Source organism: Chamaea fasciata, unplaced genomic scaffold (assembly GCF_029207755.1).
Source record: "Chamaea fasciata isolate MVZ Bird 193981 ecotype frontalis unplaced genomic scaffold, bChaFas1.0.hap1 SCAF_7, whole genome shotgun sequence".
In the NCBI taxonomy this organism is placed as follows: Eukaryota; Metazoa; Chordata; class Aves; order Passeriformes; family Sylviidae; genus Chamaea; species Chamaea fasciata.
The window spans coordinates 31537937-31555693 of NW_027094092.1; positions in this window are offsets into that span (position 1 = coordinate 31537937).

The window sequence follows — 17757 nt, forward strand, 5'->3', positions numbered from 1 at the left end:
AAATACTATGTAAATAAACCTTTCATCTTTTTAATTTTTTTAAATATGTTGGCTACTGAGCCAATTTCAAGATATGTCCGTCTCTTATTTTATTTTGTATGTTGAAATGCATAGATGTAATATTGCTTATAAGCCTATATTTTAAATGTAAAAAAATGTAGAAGCTTTTTTTAAAATGAGAATTGTACTTAAATCACTGGAACTATACATTTTCATGTCTTATACATCCAAAGATTAATATTATTTCAGAAAGATGTAAAATTTATCCAAGTGTATAGTTGGGAGAATGGGTAATTCCATGGCATTTGAGGCCATGGAAATATTATGCTAAAGCTAAACTAAAAATTTTAACAGAGTCAGACTGATGACTGTCAGCTGATTATCCTTTTTAACATTGTAAGCACTGTGTTCAAATCTGTTAGGATTGCAAAGCTTCCAACTCCTTAGAATATGAAGGTAAATTGAGTCGCATTTTAAAGACTAGCACCACTGCTACATGTGAGCCCTCTTCCTGGAATAATTGGGAGTATAAATTGTGTTGCTCTCTGCCTTAGACTTGGCATGCTCTGCTTTTTTGTAGACAGTGTGCCTGCCAAGTCTGGTCAGCATCAGGCAGTTACAAAAAGTTCAAATTAGAGACACAATTTCATGAAATGCAGTCATTAAAGGTCTGAAGCATTTTAACTTTGGGATTTATTTTGGTGAGATTTCATAAATGATGGTTGTAAATAAAATATTTCTTAGTAACTTTCAGCAAAAAAAAAAAAAGGGTACTTCTGTTTTAAGCTAAATATTCTCACAAGAAGTGTCAAACTCCCATGATCAATTTATGAAGTGGCTTATGTGATTAAACCATGCAAGGTTATCTGTTTATCTCCTTCCAAATATGTGTTGTGTTTGTAGAGCAGATGAATGTGTGATTCTTTTTTTTTTTTTAATAAATTGAGAAAAAACCCCACAGACATAAAGAGAAAATTCTTTGAAATAACAGTTTTTTCATAAAGACTATATCTAAGTAGCTAATTGTGGTCTGACAGTCTTACATCATGGTCTAATCCTGTCACTGTTCGGAATAACAGATATTTTTCTACATTATATAGGAAGAAGTAATAGTCCATCTTTGCAAAATATGCAGAGAATAGGGATTTTTCATCTCAATTCCTTATTTGCGGTGACCTTAGACATGCGACGTTCCCTTAGAATATTCTTTGACTCATCAGTGTGAAACTGAGATTCTCACAAGGTAATAGTTTAATTAGATTTTGCAAAGCACCTTCACATGTCCAAAAACAGTTGAAGTAAGTTCAGTTACCTTCAGAGGTTGAAAGTGTCATTGCATGGTTCTGAATTATTTTGCAAGTATTTCAATGATGCTGAACATACATGTTTTAGAAAAGGTGTTACTCTTTTTTGTACACAGATTGCTTTTCTTCTTCTCCTCCACCTTTTCCTTCAGACTACTAGGCGTGAGGAATTATAATTTTGCATCCAATTAATTCTGCTGTTGCATGACTGCATCTGGTTGAAATGTGTATAAAACCTCTGATGGAAAAACATTGATTGTTTTCCTAAATTTCTATTTATTGTGCAGAACTGCAGATGTTTTGTATTTAAAACATTGGATCACTCAGTGTTGAAGAGTGGTTTGGTTTTTTTTTTTTTCCTTAAGTAGGCATTTTTAAGATCTGCTGCACCTGTTAGGTAAGCTTTTGTTAATATTTTGGTCTCCTTATTTTCTCTCCTGACTTTATAAATATTAAACTCTAGCAAATAGATCAGGTATAAAAATATTAAACTGAATACTGGAGACTGAAGTCTGAATTGCTTTTATCAGCATATAGGTTAGTGTGCTGAGACTGACATGGAAACCCAGAGGCTCTCCACTCGTTCTCTGCACAGTTTTCCATGAATCCTATATTTCAAATGTAACCTTTCAGCATACTGAAATTGGGCTCTTAGTTATAGCTTTTAACATCTCTACACGAACTGAATCCGTTCTGCTTGAGGAAATGTACCTGTGTGCTTACGTTTGATTCTAGATTCACTAGTGACTGTAAAATAGGAGATGTACCAGAGAGAGAGAGGAGTGATAATGGTTTTCTGCTGTCCCAAGATCCTTTTATCCTTAAGACCATTAATGAGGGCAGTTTGTCTCCACGAACTTTCAACCAGTACAACTGATACATATATACACTACCTTCTTTTTCTTTTTCTTTTTCTTTTTCTTTTTCTTTTTCTTTTTCTTTTTCTTTTTCTTTTTCTTTTTCTTTTTCTTTTTCTTTTTCTTTTTCTTTTTCTTTTTCTTTTTCTTTTTCTTTTTTTTTGGACACAGAATTTCACTACTGACCTAAATAAATGACTGTATCTACAGTTGCTGTTAATCTTTCCCAGAAGGTATCTAATACCATACACACACACACACACTTTTTTCATAATCTTAGTGTTAAATTTGCGTGAGGGGAAGTCATGACAATTTAATTGATTCTATAAGGAGTTGATGGTGTAATAGCTTAATGTAAATCTGTTGACATATAGTATATGCCAAACAGTAAACTCCTCCTTTTTCAAATAACAGACAACTAGTTGGTGTTTATAACCATTAGAGAATGTTTGATATTTCCATGCATTTGTTTACATAATACAATTTGCAAATAAAGAGAGCTTTTTCTTGGTATAATTTTATTTTAAAATTTTTATTGTCACCAGTTCCCTTAATTTTCTTCTTGTACTTAAGCCTGGCAGAGAACACCTCAATTCAATGTACTAATGAAATTGATCCTCCTACTTCACCTTTAACAGTGTTTTAGCTGCTTAAATACATACTCGTTTCCAGACAGATTTTCTGCATTGTTTTCTGAAACTTCCTGTCTGCTTTCTGTAACAATCCTAATTATGTTCTCTTCCCATAAAAATAAGTAGTTTTTCACCCTGCTCTCAGAATTTTGCACACACATACTTGTATTTGTTGTAAAATTGGCTTCCTCCCTGTCCAAATTCAGGTCATTTTATAACAAGAGTTGGCAACACTTCAAAGTCATACATCCAGGATTTTGAAAATTATGAAGATTCTCCTCTGCGGCCTCTTGAAGTTCCATTTTATTAATTAGAGAAAAAGCCATTTTGGCCAAAGTTACTTAATAATTTGGGTGATTTGGTATAATTTAAAACAGGCAAATCTGTATTTCTCACTAGGATAAAATCTTTGATATTGATGTATGTAATTGATTACTAATGTAAGCTATAATATTTCTGTATTAGACAGTTTTCAGTCAAGAATTTATGAATAAATCAGATTGACACAATTCAGTATATGTTGCAGAGACAAAAAAAAAAGCACTTCTTTAAACCTGTCCAACCAATTCATTTTAAACATGTATATCAATATATTTGCATTTATGTTGTTCATATAAACAGTGTTACTGGGGTTTTTTTCTGCATGAAGATACATATTATTCCAGGTCCTACAATTCCAATTCTATTTATTTTAATATTTTTTAAGAAAGCAGATGGTTTCTTACACTGAACTAGATGGGGGGTTTTGTGTTTGTTTTTTTCTTTGTCTATCCATTATGTCAGACAACAATACCAGAATTGTAATTGGTCCTGTTAAGGATTCAATAAAATTTCACAATTTGTTCTCTTTATTAATGAGCAGAGTCTCTACTGAGTTTTAGATATGAAAATAAAACTGGCAGCCGGGGCAGAAGGGATCAGAATCTGAAGTAGTAGTTAGTACATGGTATTCCTGTAATGATGGCTCATGCTGCTGTTCCAAGGGATGAGATGTTATGGATTGAAGAATATGGGATGATACTAGGAAGATTTGAGAGGGTGCAGGAGGAAGAACTGAAGAAAAAAGAGTTCTGGGTGTATTTGCTATGCCATAAATATATTTATGGCATAATTTATATAAATTCATATTTCTTAACAAGTCAAGAATAGATTTAAATCTTTTTGGTGCAAAAGCAGCCATTTAAATTTAAGTAAAAAATAAATTGCTGCATTCTGGAGCTTCATTTATTGGGAATGCAAAGCATTTTAAAATTAAAATATTAAATCTTACATCTCTGTTTTATGGAAGTGTCAGCTCTGATGTGCAACTTTAGGACAAGAATATAAGCATATTAAAAGACTGAAATACCTGTTCAGAGATGAGAATTTTCTGCAGGTATGGGGGGGAAAAAAGGGAAAATAAAGTTGTCTTATGTATGATAGCTGTTTGCTTTTTAGTTCTTCAAGTGCAAATGTACTGGTAACAATTGCTTTGGCAGCAAGTTGTGATATATTTGCCACTTCCTTTTTTGCATTACACGGTTCATATTTTCCTCATGTACCTGTAGATTACCCATACATCTTCATGAACATGTTTCTGAGAGTAATGCAGACAAATACTCATCCTTTGAGAGAGGAGCACAAAGAAGTATAAATATGTAGTTGGCCAGACTGTATCCTCATTGTTAGTCCTTAGAACTCAGTTTATAGACTTAGCTTGTCAGACATCAAAGCTAATCAGGCATTACTTCTGAGAACATTGCTGGTAAAGTGTTTCATTGATTGTTAGCTGTGATTTCTGGTGATTTTCCAGGCCTTCCAAATAAAGGATCAGCCTGAACAGGAGGCTGTTACTCATTGCTTTGCTCCATGAAGGTCTTCACTTGTATAAGCCTTCCACAATCAGATGAACGGAGACTAAAACGAATGATAGTAACACTAGTTCCACCCAACAGCTTGGGTTATTAAATGGAATTTAGTAGTTTATAAAAGCTCCTGAAAGGTTTAAACAACAGCTATTGTTTATTACTATACACAAAGTCAAAGCTTAAGAAATGAAACAGCTGAAAGTAAAGGTTGTTTCATCTAAAGCCGGGTCAGTTTGCATACTGGATGTAGTGAGTAGTTTTCAGTTCTAATTAGTGCATTAACTTAGCAAATAAATGACTTTCAACCTTTAATTTCCTTTAAAAATTGAATACTTTCAAGTTCCTTTCCAAATACATTTCTACACAAGCTCTTACCGGTTCATACAAATCTATACTAGTGTTTTATATGGGGTAAATGAAGCAGAAGGCAGGTTGCATTTATCCTATGACAAGATGAAAAGCTGATTACGCAGATGAGTGCAGATGAAGTGGAAACCTCTCAGAGATTAGGTTTTGCTCTCACTGTGCCCTACATTGCAGCCCAGCCTGACATAATCATTTCATGTTAGTTGCTTTCTGTGAACTCTTTTCCACATAAATCATGTGTCTGCAAAATGAAGTTACTAAGAAAGTAATTGTTAATCTTTGTTTGAAAGTATTAAACATCAGAAGAGCAAGTCTTACTTTTAGTCAGGGTTTTTTCCATTCCCTAGTCTGCACACATGTCTCAATATGCAGAGTATGAGCTAGTACTTGTATAGGTGACCAGATGATGGTCAAAAAATGTCAGGTAAAAAGTACAAAAACTCATTTTGTTAAGTTTTCAAAAGGAAAGGAACATGTGAGTGGTCTAAAGTGACAAGAATCTGATAATCTCTAGTACTTCAAATAAAGGTGTATGTTTTCTGTTTAAGTTCAGTAAGATCGTAATTATTTATGAAAGATCTGCAAAACGAGATCATAAATTTAATAAACTAATTCATGAAGCAGAACGAAATATGACATTTTCAGGAGGCTACAAGTTGCAATGAGAAAAGGTATTTTGTTGCAATATTTGACTACACAGACAAGGGTTTTACATGCCTATGGAAATTACAAGATTTCTTTCTCCTAGTTGTGTCTGTTACTAAAAATATTTTAACCCTAATTCTGTTACTTCTGAATTGTTGCTATTATTTTTCCTAAATCAGTTATTCCAAAAACCTTTTTCTTCCTTTATGGTACCTTTCAGAATGGAGAACTTTTAGGGAAGAGTAGCAGGAAGATTACTTGTAGAAAAGCGAGGTTCAGACCAGTGAAACAGGTCCTTGTTCCACCTAAAATTCTGTCTCTAGAAATAGCAAGGTATTTTATGAGGTGGTTTAGGACTGCAGCTTGTATTCTGATTTTCCTCTTCTAGCAGTGTTAGGAGTAAAGGAGAGGATTTCTTGTCCTCTAATGTTGCAGTTCGGAGTTATGTCTGGCTTGCTTGAGGGCTGTATTGCAATTACTGTGGTGAGCGGTAGCGACATGATTGGCAGCGATGCTCATCCAGGAGGAGAGCAGATTTGACGGATTATGCAACGGCAGTTAACGACGAAAATAAGCAGGCTGCCGCCGCGATGCGTTAGCTTCCCTCAGCCCCACGCTTTGCCGGAACGTCTGTTTCTGACACCCCGAGGGGCAGGAATCCCGGCTCCAGGAGCGGCGGCCCCGCGGTCCCGCTGCGCATCCACGCGGAGACGGGCCCGACGCGGCGCCGCGCGCGCGGGAGGGACGCGGGGCCGCCGCCGGACCGCGCGCGGAGCCGGCGCGCGCCAGCCGCGCAGCTCGCCCATTGGTCAGTGCCCAGCCGCGCAGCCCGCCCATTGGCCAGGCGGGCCGTCAGTCCCGCCCCGCGAGAGGGAGCGGTGCGGTGCGGCGCGCGCCCCGCAACGGGAGCGATCCGGGAGGCGGCAGCGGCGGCCGCAGGGACAGGGGGCGGCGGCGGCGGCGGCGGCGGCGGGGCACCTGCAGCCCTGCGGCCGCCCGGCATCCCCTCGGCGTCCCGTGTCTTCCCTGGCACGCCAAACAGCAGCAGGAGCATCGCCGTCCGGCGCGCCCCTTCTCTCAAGGTAATGTTCTTTCGTTCGCTTGCCCACCGCTCTGCCCATCTGCTCGGTTCCCCGCAGTGGCTCTGTCGCAATCGAGTGGATTACAAAATAAAATCACTAACTCAAGACTGCAGGGAAGGGATCTGTTTGATCGTCATTAGCATCTCGTCTTCTCTCTGGCTGCTTATTTATAAATAGCTTCTGTGGGATCACGAGAGCTGAGATATCTTAGTTTCTCTTGCGGTCCGAAGAAAGTCCGTAGATTGCCTCCCTCCCCCTTTCATGACAGCGCTATTAAATTAAATTTAACTGGACTACTCTCCCCCGCCCCAAAATGACTCTTAAAACTATCCTCGATTTCTTCTTGTCTGGTGTGCGGGATGGATGCAGCGAAGAGGGGAATGCAGACTGTTATAATTCTGTAGCATTTGATGTGTGCAAATACCGTCGGGCACGCAGGAGGGCAGATGAGTGGGAAACACGTGATTAATATTTACAGCGCTCAGACAATCTGTTACTCTGTGTTGTGAAGCTTATAGGGGCCATCATTGCAGATGAGGCTGATGAACTGTTACCCTGAGTTAGAATGCATTTGTATGCTGACATTTGCTAATGTCTTTTACATATAGGAAAAAGACAAATACTGACATTCAGGAGAAACCCTTCTCTTGCTGCTTTGCACAATCTTCTTTCTTCAGCTGCAATATTAAATCACATCATGATACAACAGAGTTGGTCTGAGAACTGTATATATTTAGTCCTTCCGGCTGTCCCACAGTCTTGTGATACTTGTTTTCTGAAGTGTGTAGCAGGAATCATAATGAGTTCTTTTCTTGTAGCTTCTCAGAAAATCAACCAATTTTTAAAAATTGCTGAGAAATTACAGAGGAAGGACTTTTGAATATGTTCCTAATTTTAGTTATTTTTTTATACCCATCCTTTGAATCATTCATGATGGCTTAATGATCATTTTACTTGTAGAAATATCTCGTGCAGGTGTTACTAAACTCTTATATACACATTTAAAGATATTTCTACGAGTATATTAGTAGTATTCCTGTGAAGTTTAGGTAAATCCCTTCTACATAATGTTGTGAAACTTTCACCTTTCAGGTAGCTTGGATTGTACTTGCAGGTGAATTGGCTTGTTTTGGTAAGTTTCAGCAGAAGCAGTTCAGCAACTTTGGGTTAAATGGAGACAGACAGACAGAAAGAAAGAAAGACTGCTTTTTTGTGTTACTGTAGAAAAAGAAACTGTCAACGCATAACATCATTAACTTAATTTGAAGGACTGTAGACAAAAAGTTGCAGTTGGGTATGAAATCAAACGTGTTTTGAGCAATGGAAATAAGTTTTCACTTGAGTTGAACCTAACTCACTAAAAGCCAAGTGGCATGGACATGCATGTTCCTGTGTGGTTTTTCAGTGGTGGAAGGGGTACAGCTACATGGGCATAGGTGACTTAACAACAACAGGACAATGTTTCTCTAATATTTTGCATCTTGTGAAGATAAGATTGAAGTAGATGCATGGATAAAAGATAATCTCAGGCAAAATTTTCTTACATAGACAGATATTCCCAGGAAATTAGAACTTTTCCTTTTAATTTCTTTTTTCAGATTTTCATATCTGTAAAGCAAAAGCTATAGGCAAATACCAAGAAGAAAATTGGGAAATAGCAGGGTTTCAAAATAAATGCCAAGGTAATGAATGTCAACTTTATACTGACATTTGTCAGGATATAAAAAGGTGGTAAAGAGACAGTTCTACCTGGGATATGAAGATACTTGGCAGGGGGTGGAGATTGGGGGGTTTTTGTTTCTGGTGTTTTGTTGGGGGCTTTTGTTTGTTTTGGTTGGTTTGTTTTTGTTTGTTTGTTTGGTTGGTTTTTGGTTGGTTGATTGTTTGGTTGGTTTTTGTGTTTGTTTCATTGTTTTATGTTAACCTAGGAAAAGACCTGGGGTCTTCACCCTGTCATTTAACAAGGTCATCCTTTCTGAAGCTTTGATCCTGCTTTAACTTGCACACAAAAAATGTTTGAAAGTGGAGTTAAAAGTCAAAAGCAGCCTTTGCAATTAAATTCAAATAATACTTTCCAGACAGTGGTCAAGAATATGAAAAAAAAGCAAGAACAATCACAGAGGTCTTCATTTAAGCACAAAGGTTGGATGGCTTTTTGCTCCAATAGTATAGTGTTTAAGAACTGAATGAGTTCTATTCATAAAAAAACCCAACTTTTCTATGCGCCTTTGTGTTGCTGTTTCCAAAAATTACTTTGCATCCCTTTCTCCACCCAGTCTTCCTGGAATCTAAGTCTGTCAGCTTTTAATTTTTCTTTAGCTATTTTGGTCATGAAATAACTTCCTCTTTTAGCTTGGATCTCATATGACTTAAAAAGATATATAATCTGAATGTATATTCCATTAGGTTTTAGGTATCAGGAAGCATACCAGAATGCAGGAAACCAGCCATCATGGAGTAATCAAATAGATATAACTCAATGGAATCTGAGCCTTAACCAAATATTGTTTTTACTGTTTCAGCATGTTTTATATATTTATACCTTATTCCTTGATGACAACCCTTCTTTTTTTTTAGTTTATAATCATGTCACTGCTGTAGTTTCTAGTTGTGGCCAAAAATGTTTATTTCTCCATACTTAGAGACAGTAGGAGCAAAGACTGCAATAATATTTTTATGACAAAGCTCAAGTTGGTTCTTGATTTTTTTTTTTTTTAAATCTGGTTTTATGTCCAATGGCCAGAGTAGTTCAAACCTCCTCTGAGACAGTGGAGCCTGTAGGTTAGATCTGCCTGGAACAAGAAACCCAAAGGGAGGGTTCTTTTTGCCATGGTCATTTAGTATAATGCAATTTCATTACATCTTTTCAGATGATTATTTGTGATTTTTCTTGCCGGTAAGTGTTGCCAGACTAGAGATACAGTATGTATAGCTAAATATGCAGTATTTATATCTCAGCACTTCTGGCTCAGAAGTTGGAAAGAAAACATACAAAATGCAGTGTGTGAGTTCTTATCCAAATCATTGTCTCTGAGTCAGGCAGGCACTATCATTGCTTCTCTTTCCATGGAAAACTGAACCTCCAATTGTTACTTTGCACATTCAGCTTGACTCTAAATCCAGTTCTATGGGGTGATAATGGAGGGCTGGTTATCTCCACAAGACCATACACATTTTGTTGAGTTGGGCCCTTAGAAAATTACAATAGATCTTTAAATTCATAATATTAAATTGTTTCTGTCCTCCTTTTAAGGAGTCATCAAGTCTTATAGATTAATTTAAATGGCACTACTGAAATCCTAAGTAAAATGAGCATTTCTTACGTCAAGATTTAAGTTGACATTTTTCTGTCATCCTCTTGATCCTGTGGTATTTTAAGCTTATTATACTGAAATATTGTGTTCTTCATGTTTTAATCTTATAGCTTCTTTTTCTGATGAGAGTTGTATTGTTAAGTTAGAACTTCCATGGGGGATTTATGTAACCTGTTTAATCTTAAACTAATTTGAGTTTTATCATTTTAAAATATTTTTATTGGTAAAAATACATTTTCTGTTGACAGACTTACTGAATTTAATAAAAATTCTGGTTTTGATCTTCCATTATAGGGAGCAGACCACGAAAATGACAATACCATATAAGCAATTAACCATTTTCAAGACTTTTAAAAATGTTAATGATATGCCCTTGAGACTGATAAAACAGACTAAATGTATATCTAAAACCCAGTGCTTACTTCTTTAACAGGTTTTGAAAACCTATAATCTCTCCTAGCAATTTGGTTTGTATTTTTTTGTTAGTTGTAGTCATATGTTGAAACCATTTAGCTATGTATGAAGTGCTACTAGCAAAAAGTTGGAATGAAGAAAACAAAGATGACCATAATTCTCTGATCTAATACTTTCTTCTTTGAAATGTTAGTATTATCATCCCAGGTCATTACATCCCATTTTATCTCATACAGTCAAGGTTTTCAAAACTTGAATTATTGCTAGAATTTTTGAAAAAAACCAACATTCCTAAAGGCTAAAGTAATTTCAAGACCACCAAAATTTTTGAAGTGAGAAAAGTTTAAATTATTACTGAGTTTATTCTCAACCATTGCATAATTTTTGAAAAAATAGGCATAATTAAAAATGGGTTTGTTAACTTGTCAAATATTTTAGAAAATTGTTCTTGATTCTTGAGAACTTAATGTAGGACAGAGTCTTTGACCTTTAATTACAGACAGATAGATTCAAAACCTGCTGTATTTTGTGGAGGAGTCCTTCCATAGGTAAAAAATATTGTTATGGGAGGGGTTTAAATTGCCGTTATTATTCTTAACATTCAATTTCTCTCTTGTTTTCACCACTAAAGCTTCGTTATGACTTGCACCTCCTTTTGTGATTAGCCCAAACTTTTTGCAGCTGTATTTTCATCCCTTGCTCATGAAATAGCTCAAACATTTGCTGCAATGTGACCTTTTGGTTTCTTTCTTTGCTTTCCCTAAATACCGCATTGGGTTTAAAGTTCAGAATATATGGCCAGATACATCAATGAAAGTGATGTCTGGTGAAAGACCTCTGATCTGAAAGGCTGTACACTAAATGCCTCATGTAAATATCATCATGACACTAACAAATATGGGCATTCGATAATTAAATAAATAAATATGTACTTTCTTGGTTTGGGGAAATTAAAGATGTTATTGATACAATACAGAATAAGATGCAGCTCTTGCTGAAGAGTTGGGTAATTGAACAAGCAAAACTAAAACTTTTGGGTAGAGTTTAACAAGATGATGATCCTTTTATGTAGAAAATACTTATTTAACTCATATTGTTTTCTTGTAGAAATATCCTGTACTTGCTGCCAGAAGTGGAAACAAGTTGCTGTGTATCCTGTAAAACTTACCCATTGATAAAGTATTGAGAAAAAAAAAATTATTGTAAGGGGTATTATCTATCTGGGTTAAAACTGGAAAAAGGTGTTTGTGCAGTTTATGACCCTAGTTTAACATTTTCAAATATGATATTGCAAATTTGAATTCTTTTGTTCACTGTAAATCTATTTTTTTTATTCTACTTTTTCTGAAAATACAGTATTTTTGTGCTGAAATATGTAAAGATTTTGTTTTAGATAATGTGAATTGTTTGTTTGTAGTAGCTGTTCTGGTCTAGTATGGCTTTTTGTTTGTTACTTTGTTGCTTGAAAACCAGCTGACTATTAATAAGTGCAGATTTTCATTAAGACATCTCTAACCTGAGGCAAAAGATTTTTTCCTCTTGCCTCTAATTACTTTTTACATCACTATATGAATTCAGCTGAATATTGGCCAATATCCCCTGTACACTTATCAAGGAGTATTTTTCTATTTTAAGTGCAAGATTTCATTGTGAGTGTTCATGTTAGGTAGAAAGGATATAGGGGAGGTGTTAGGAATGTAGGGATGTTGTAAGGGAGAATTACTTGTCTGTATGAGGTATATATATTATTACATTGATGTAAAATTAGTAAAGCACAGTATACCAGGTGATTGTTGTTGAGGAATGAACCCTGTCTTTATTTTAAAATAGATAAAATAATTATAACATTTATTTTAATTTCCAGATTTGGCAAAATACTCCTTTCACAGACTTTTTTGAACTATAAGAGACCCACAATGATCATGGAGTCCAACTCTTTAGTGAATGGCACATACAGGGATAGAACCCACAACTTTATCATTATTAGCACCATGCTCTAACCAGCTGAGCTAATTACAGGTTTTCTTACCATCAAAGAGTTTGGGGTAATGTTTGTTTTCTTGTTTATAAGCATCTTTTGAATCCCTTTGAACCATAAGTCTGAGCTTCTACATATCGTAAGAATATGAGGAATGTTTTTAGGGGCACTTACCTTTCAGTTTGCCTCTTCAGCAGTCAGAAAACTGTTCTAGTCAAAAAAAAGCTTAGAAGCAAGATGATTGGCTCATCTGCTCTCTTGGTTCTTTCCATGCCAAATACCTAAGAGCAAGGTGGAGAGTGTAAAAACCTGACTGAAGTGCAGAAGGAATTTGTTTGTTTGTTTGTTTAAATGCTGTACTTCTTGATATAGTCTGTTTCAAACAGACTGTTACTGTGTTGTTATTTCTTTCCGATATGTGTAGTGATTGCCTTTGCTTATTCTCTGCTTTAATGTCTGCTGGTTTGCTACTTAATGTATTTCCTACATTAAAGACTTTTCATATTTGTAATATCCATTGCAGACTTTTTTATTAGCAACCTCTTGAACAGTCAGATGGGTGAGTTTGTGATGGAAATCTCATTTGGTAACTAATTCTTGCAAATTAGTCACCTTTGACAAACAAATTTTGGATTTTTTTGTGGTATGGCTGATTCTAACAGCAGTTTCATGAGGGCATGTTGTGTGACAACTTTTCTTTTTTTTAACTTCCTGATGCAGTTGTGTCAGAGAAAGATAGATATTGCTTTGCTGAACTGAAGTAGGCTACAGAGGGATGAGAACTTTCATGTCAGACTCCTTTCGGGAATGTTTTTTGGAGACCCGGAGGTGCAAATAATATTTGACTAGTCAAACATAATATACTTTTTTTTTGTGTAAATGGTGAGTATTAGCTCTAAACCCCAAAGTATCATCACTGCTTTTTTCCATCTTCTACACTAAGAAGATAATACGCATATTTGCAGCTATGTCAAATGAGACAGTGATCTACAAAGGACCAGAACAAGTATGGGACACTTTGGCTACTTTTTGTTCCTAGTGAGGCATCATCATATTATTCAATCCAGCCACAAACATTTGAAGCCCATTTTAATTAACTTTACATGCCTTGTGTAAATTATCTTTTTGTTAAATTATGTTTTTTGGTTTCAAGAAGTTTAGATTTCCTCATCTTTGGATAACAAGGATGATGTATTCAGAGATCTGGGTTTCAGATTTTTTTTTTTCTCATGGACTCTATCCTGGATTTCCTGGTTCTCTGTACTGCATTAGATTGAACAGAATGACACAGCCAAAGGTTGCATTTATGGTTGAAAATTGGTTTTGGTATACAAAGCTCCGCATTGTGGATTAACTTAATGACTTTCCACCCTATGCTTTGCGTTATTTCTCTGCTTCATCTGAATTTGTTGGCAAGACTCTAATATGCTTTAACACTTCCTTTGTGCCATTGAATGAGATCTGAAATTTAATAAAGCAGCTTCCTGTCTGGCATAGACTCTGTTTTGTATTCCTTAATGCTCTCTTTGCTGGTGCAATTCTGTACTTGTGAAGTTGAAAAGAGCAGTTATTGCTAACAACATGCAGTATCGTTTGAACAATTACACAAATAAATACTCAAAATTTGGTTGGTATTTTTATGTGTGGTGTTTCGTTTGGGGTTTTTTTATTGGTTTTGCCACAATGCAGTAAATGCAATATATACTTGGAGTTAGAAAGTTCTTTATGGAATTCTTTTATTTATGTCAAAGCTGCTGGAAGGAGCTGTAATATTTTGTCTTCATGAAGAGATTATAACCTTTATCTTTCTAATGATATAATTAGTAAGTCAAATAAAATTTGAAAGAACCTCAGAGAAACTTGAGAGTTTAGGCAAGAGAAGAAAATGATGGCGTTTGTTTCTATTTGTGTCTATCAAACCAGATCTGAACAGTAAACAAATATTATAGTATGAGAATTTCATTTCATAGTCTTTGAGCTTGTGATGTGAAGCCTTGATCTGTTCACATTTTTACTACCTTTCCTCTTCCATGCTTTTCCTGTTGTGATGTGTTAATTAGCTGCATAGCTCAGGAAGTTAGACTCAGTGTGCTCAGACACAGGTTGTCACCTAGTAGCAATCTGATATTAGGGAGAGCTAGGAAAGTAGAGAATTTCAATTCTGGCTTACTAGAGTATCAGAGAAAGGAGGAAGACCATCTGTCCTGCTGAGAAGTGAATGATGTGTCTTGCTAGAGAAAAGGAACTGTAGGAATGGAGTCCTGGGTTTTTAAGAGCATGTTTTAAACAGCATAATGAATGGATGTGTTGGCATTAAACTTTGAAGACCACTGACATTTTTTGTCATTGTTAAACTGAAAGAAAATCCATCAGCAGAGCAGGTTTGCTTCTCAGCTGCCTATTTAACAATTTCAGCTGTTCCTTCCAGTTACTAGCTTTCTCTAAGTAGATTTTTTTTTTCCTTGAAGCAGTTCTTCTCACAACTTGAATCCCACTGCTCTGCCACTATGCTTTGGAAAGTTGCATAAGAGAAACGTAGCAATGATGCTGAGGGTTGTTTTCACTGCTCCATGTTATATGTTCTGTAGTTAAAATTTAAAGTTTTCTGGGAATAATGGGCATTCTACTTAACTTGTATGTTTTGCCTGAATGTGACTTTATTTTACAATATTTTGTTCCCTATAGTAAGGTTTGCAATGGAAGTAGTTTTATAAACAGATTGCAAAGTTAACAAAAAAGTTGGGGATGAGTGTTGTAATATCATTTGAAAGACCTTCACCAGTTTCTTTCCTTGACAAAATTCTCCTGATAGTTTCTTATAATGCTTCTTCTTATAGAACAAGGAGTTCACTTCTTTGTTTGTTTTCTGATGGAAGATTATAAAAAATGTAGAATAAGAAGGAAATGGAGTGAAAATGTTTTCTTGGTCATAAATATATCTACTAATAGAAATAAGCTCCAAAATACCAGTAAACAGTGCCATGCATGGTATCACATTATCTTTTAAATCAATGAAAGTTTTGATACAGAATATCATTGGCCTAATAGGAACAAAGTGTCTTTTCTGTTTTTCTCTTGTTACTGTTACTGTATTTTTCTAATAATTGACATTTAATATTAATTTCAAAGTCTGTGTACATTTTTTCATTGCATGGGGGTGAGTTATGTTCTATTCACAGTGACTCCACATTTTAATGTGTTGATGTGTGTGTATCAAACCCATTGTTATATTTGGTGTAACTAAGAAGATAACTAATAGGATGTAGTCTTACTAGGACCAAACTGGCATAAGTTTGTTATTCAAAGATAATACTACTTTAAAAAAAAAAAAAAGAAAGTTCAACAAATTTGCCTATTTCTAAGTGAAAAAGAGGTTTTGATTTTAATCATTTTTGCAATACCATTCAAGGAGAGCTGTAGGTCTTGTTTCAGTAATGTAATGATTCAGAACTCAGATTAGATTGGGGCAGGTGCTTGGTTTTTGGGAGGGGCAAAGCTCAGCAAATCTATGCAGCCAGGACAAGGGCTAGCTAGTTCTCTAATATACATGTATCATCTTTTGTCACCAAAAAAAACCCCAAACCAAAACCATGCATGTTACCAAAAGTAAAGTGCTCGGCAGACTAGGGCTGGCTTGAACCTGGTGATATCATAGATGTCATTTGGGGATATGAAATTTGATCATAATATCTGGGCCTATAGCTACTGGGTCTATAGTTTCCATTATGCTGTTTCCTAAGGGGTGTTCACTAATCCTTGACTAAAGAATGAGTAGGGTTAAGACTGCTTCTAATATTCCTGTATGCAGAACCACTCTTGACTGCATCTGCCAGTGGTACACAAACTCTGTGACTGCATCACTCCATGCTAGAAGAAAAGCAGGCATGCACAGCTGGGCTGGACAGAAGGAGACTAGTGGGGCAAGAGGTGAGGCTGCTCTTTTAGGTAGTCCTCAGCCTTGCCTGTATCTCGAACTCCAGACTCACACAAAGAATTAAAACAAGAATAAAAGAGGAAACAGAATGGCATATTTTTCTCAGAAGTTCTTACAGGTCTATAAAACAACAAGCCAGTCTTCAACAAAAGTAGTGACTAAAGGTTTTGCACCTTTCCTATCACTTCCTATACTTGAACAGTATTCTGAATCATGCCACACAACTGTTAACTGCTGGTGAAAAGAATTAAGAAGCTCATATGGCTCTAATAGAACACTGTTCTTACTGTGGTCTCTCTCCTTAGGATATCTCCTCTGTCTTTAGGGATTATGTGTACATTTTAAGAATTTTGCTGGGATGAAGAATGATACTACTCAAAGTAAATGGAAAGTCTGAAACTGTTTAAAGAACATTATAGATGTTCTATATAACAGAGGCAAATAAATCACCACAATAAATTACTGCTTGTTGATAAGATGTTTTGGATAAATGCTGCTTGATTCTTACAGCTGGGCTTCACTAATTACTTATAATAAGTTATGGGCATCATTATAAAATGATATCTAACTCTGCATAATAAAAACTGATACAAAACTTGTATATTTTTGGACCTCAGCAAATTTCAATACCATTACTTGCAATATCCTTCTGGACAAAATATGCAGCACACAGCTGGATAAACACATCATGAGATGGGTGAGCTACTGGCTCATAGGTCGGGTGCAAAGGATTATAGTGAATCAGGTGACACCAGACTGGTGATCTGTCACTAGTGGGGTTTCACAGAGCTCCATCCTTGGCTCTGTGCCCTTCAACATCTTCATTAATGACTTGGATGCAGGCCTTGAAGGAAGAGTAAGTAAATTTGCTGATGATACTAAATTGGGAGGGGCTGTTGACTCCCTCAAAGGCAGAGAGGCCCTGACTTGATCAAAAAGTCAGAGGACTTGGCAATCACCAACCATATGAAGTTCAACAAGGGAAAGTGCTGGATTCTGCACCTGGGATGGGCAACCCTGGATATACACGCAGACTGGGGAATGAGAGGCTAGAGTATAGTGTTGTGGAAAGGGCCCTGGTGGTCCTGGTCAATGGCAAGTTGAACATGAGTCAGCAGTGCCCTGGCAGCCAGGAGAGCCAAGCATGTCCTGGGGGGCATCAGGCACAGCATGGCCAGCCAGGCAAGGGAGGGGATTGTCTCGCTCTGCCCTGCACTGGGGTGGCCTCACCTCGAGTGCAGGGGGCAGCTCTCAGAGCCACAGTATAAGAAAGATGAAAAGCTCTGAGAGAGTATCCAAATGAGGGCCAGGAGGATGGTGAAGGCTCTGGAGGGGAAGCCTTAAGAGGAACAGCTGAGGTCACTCATTTTGTTCCACTTGGAGG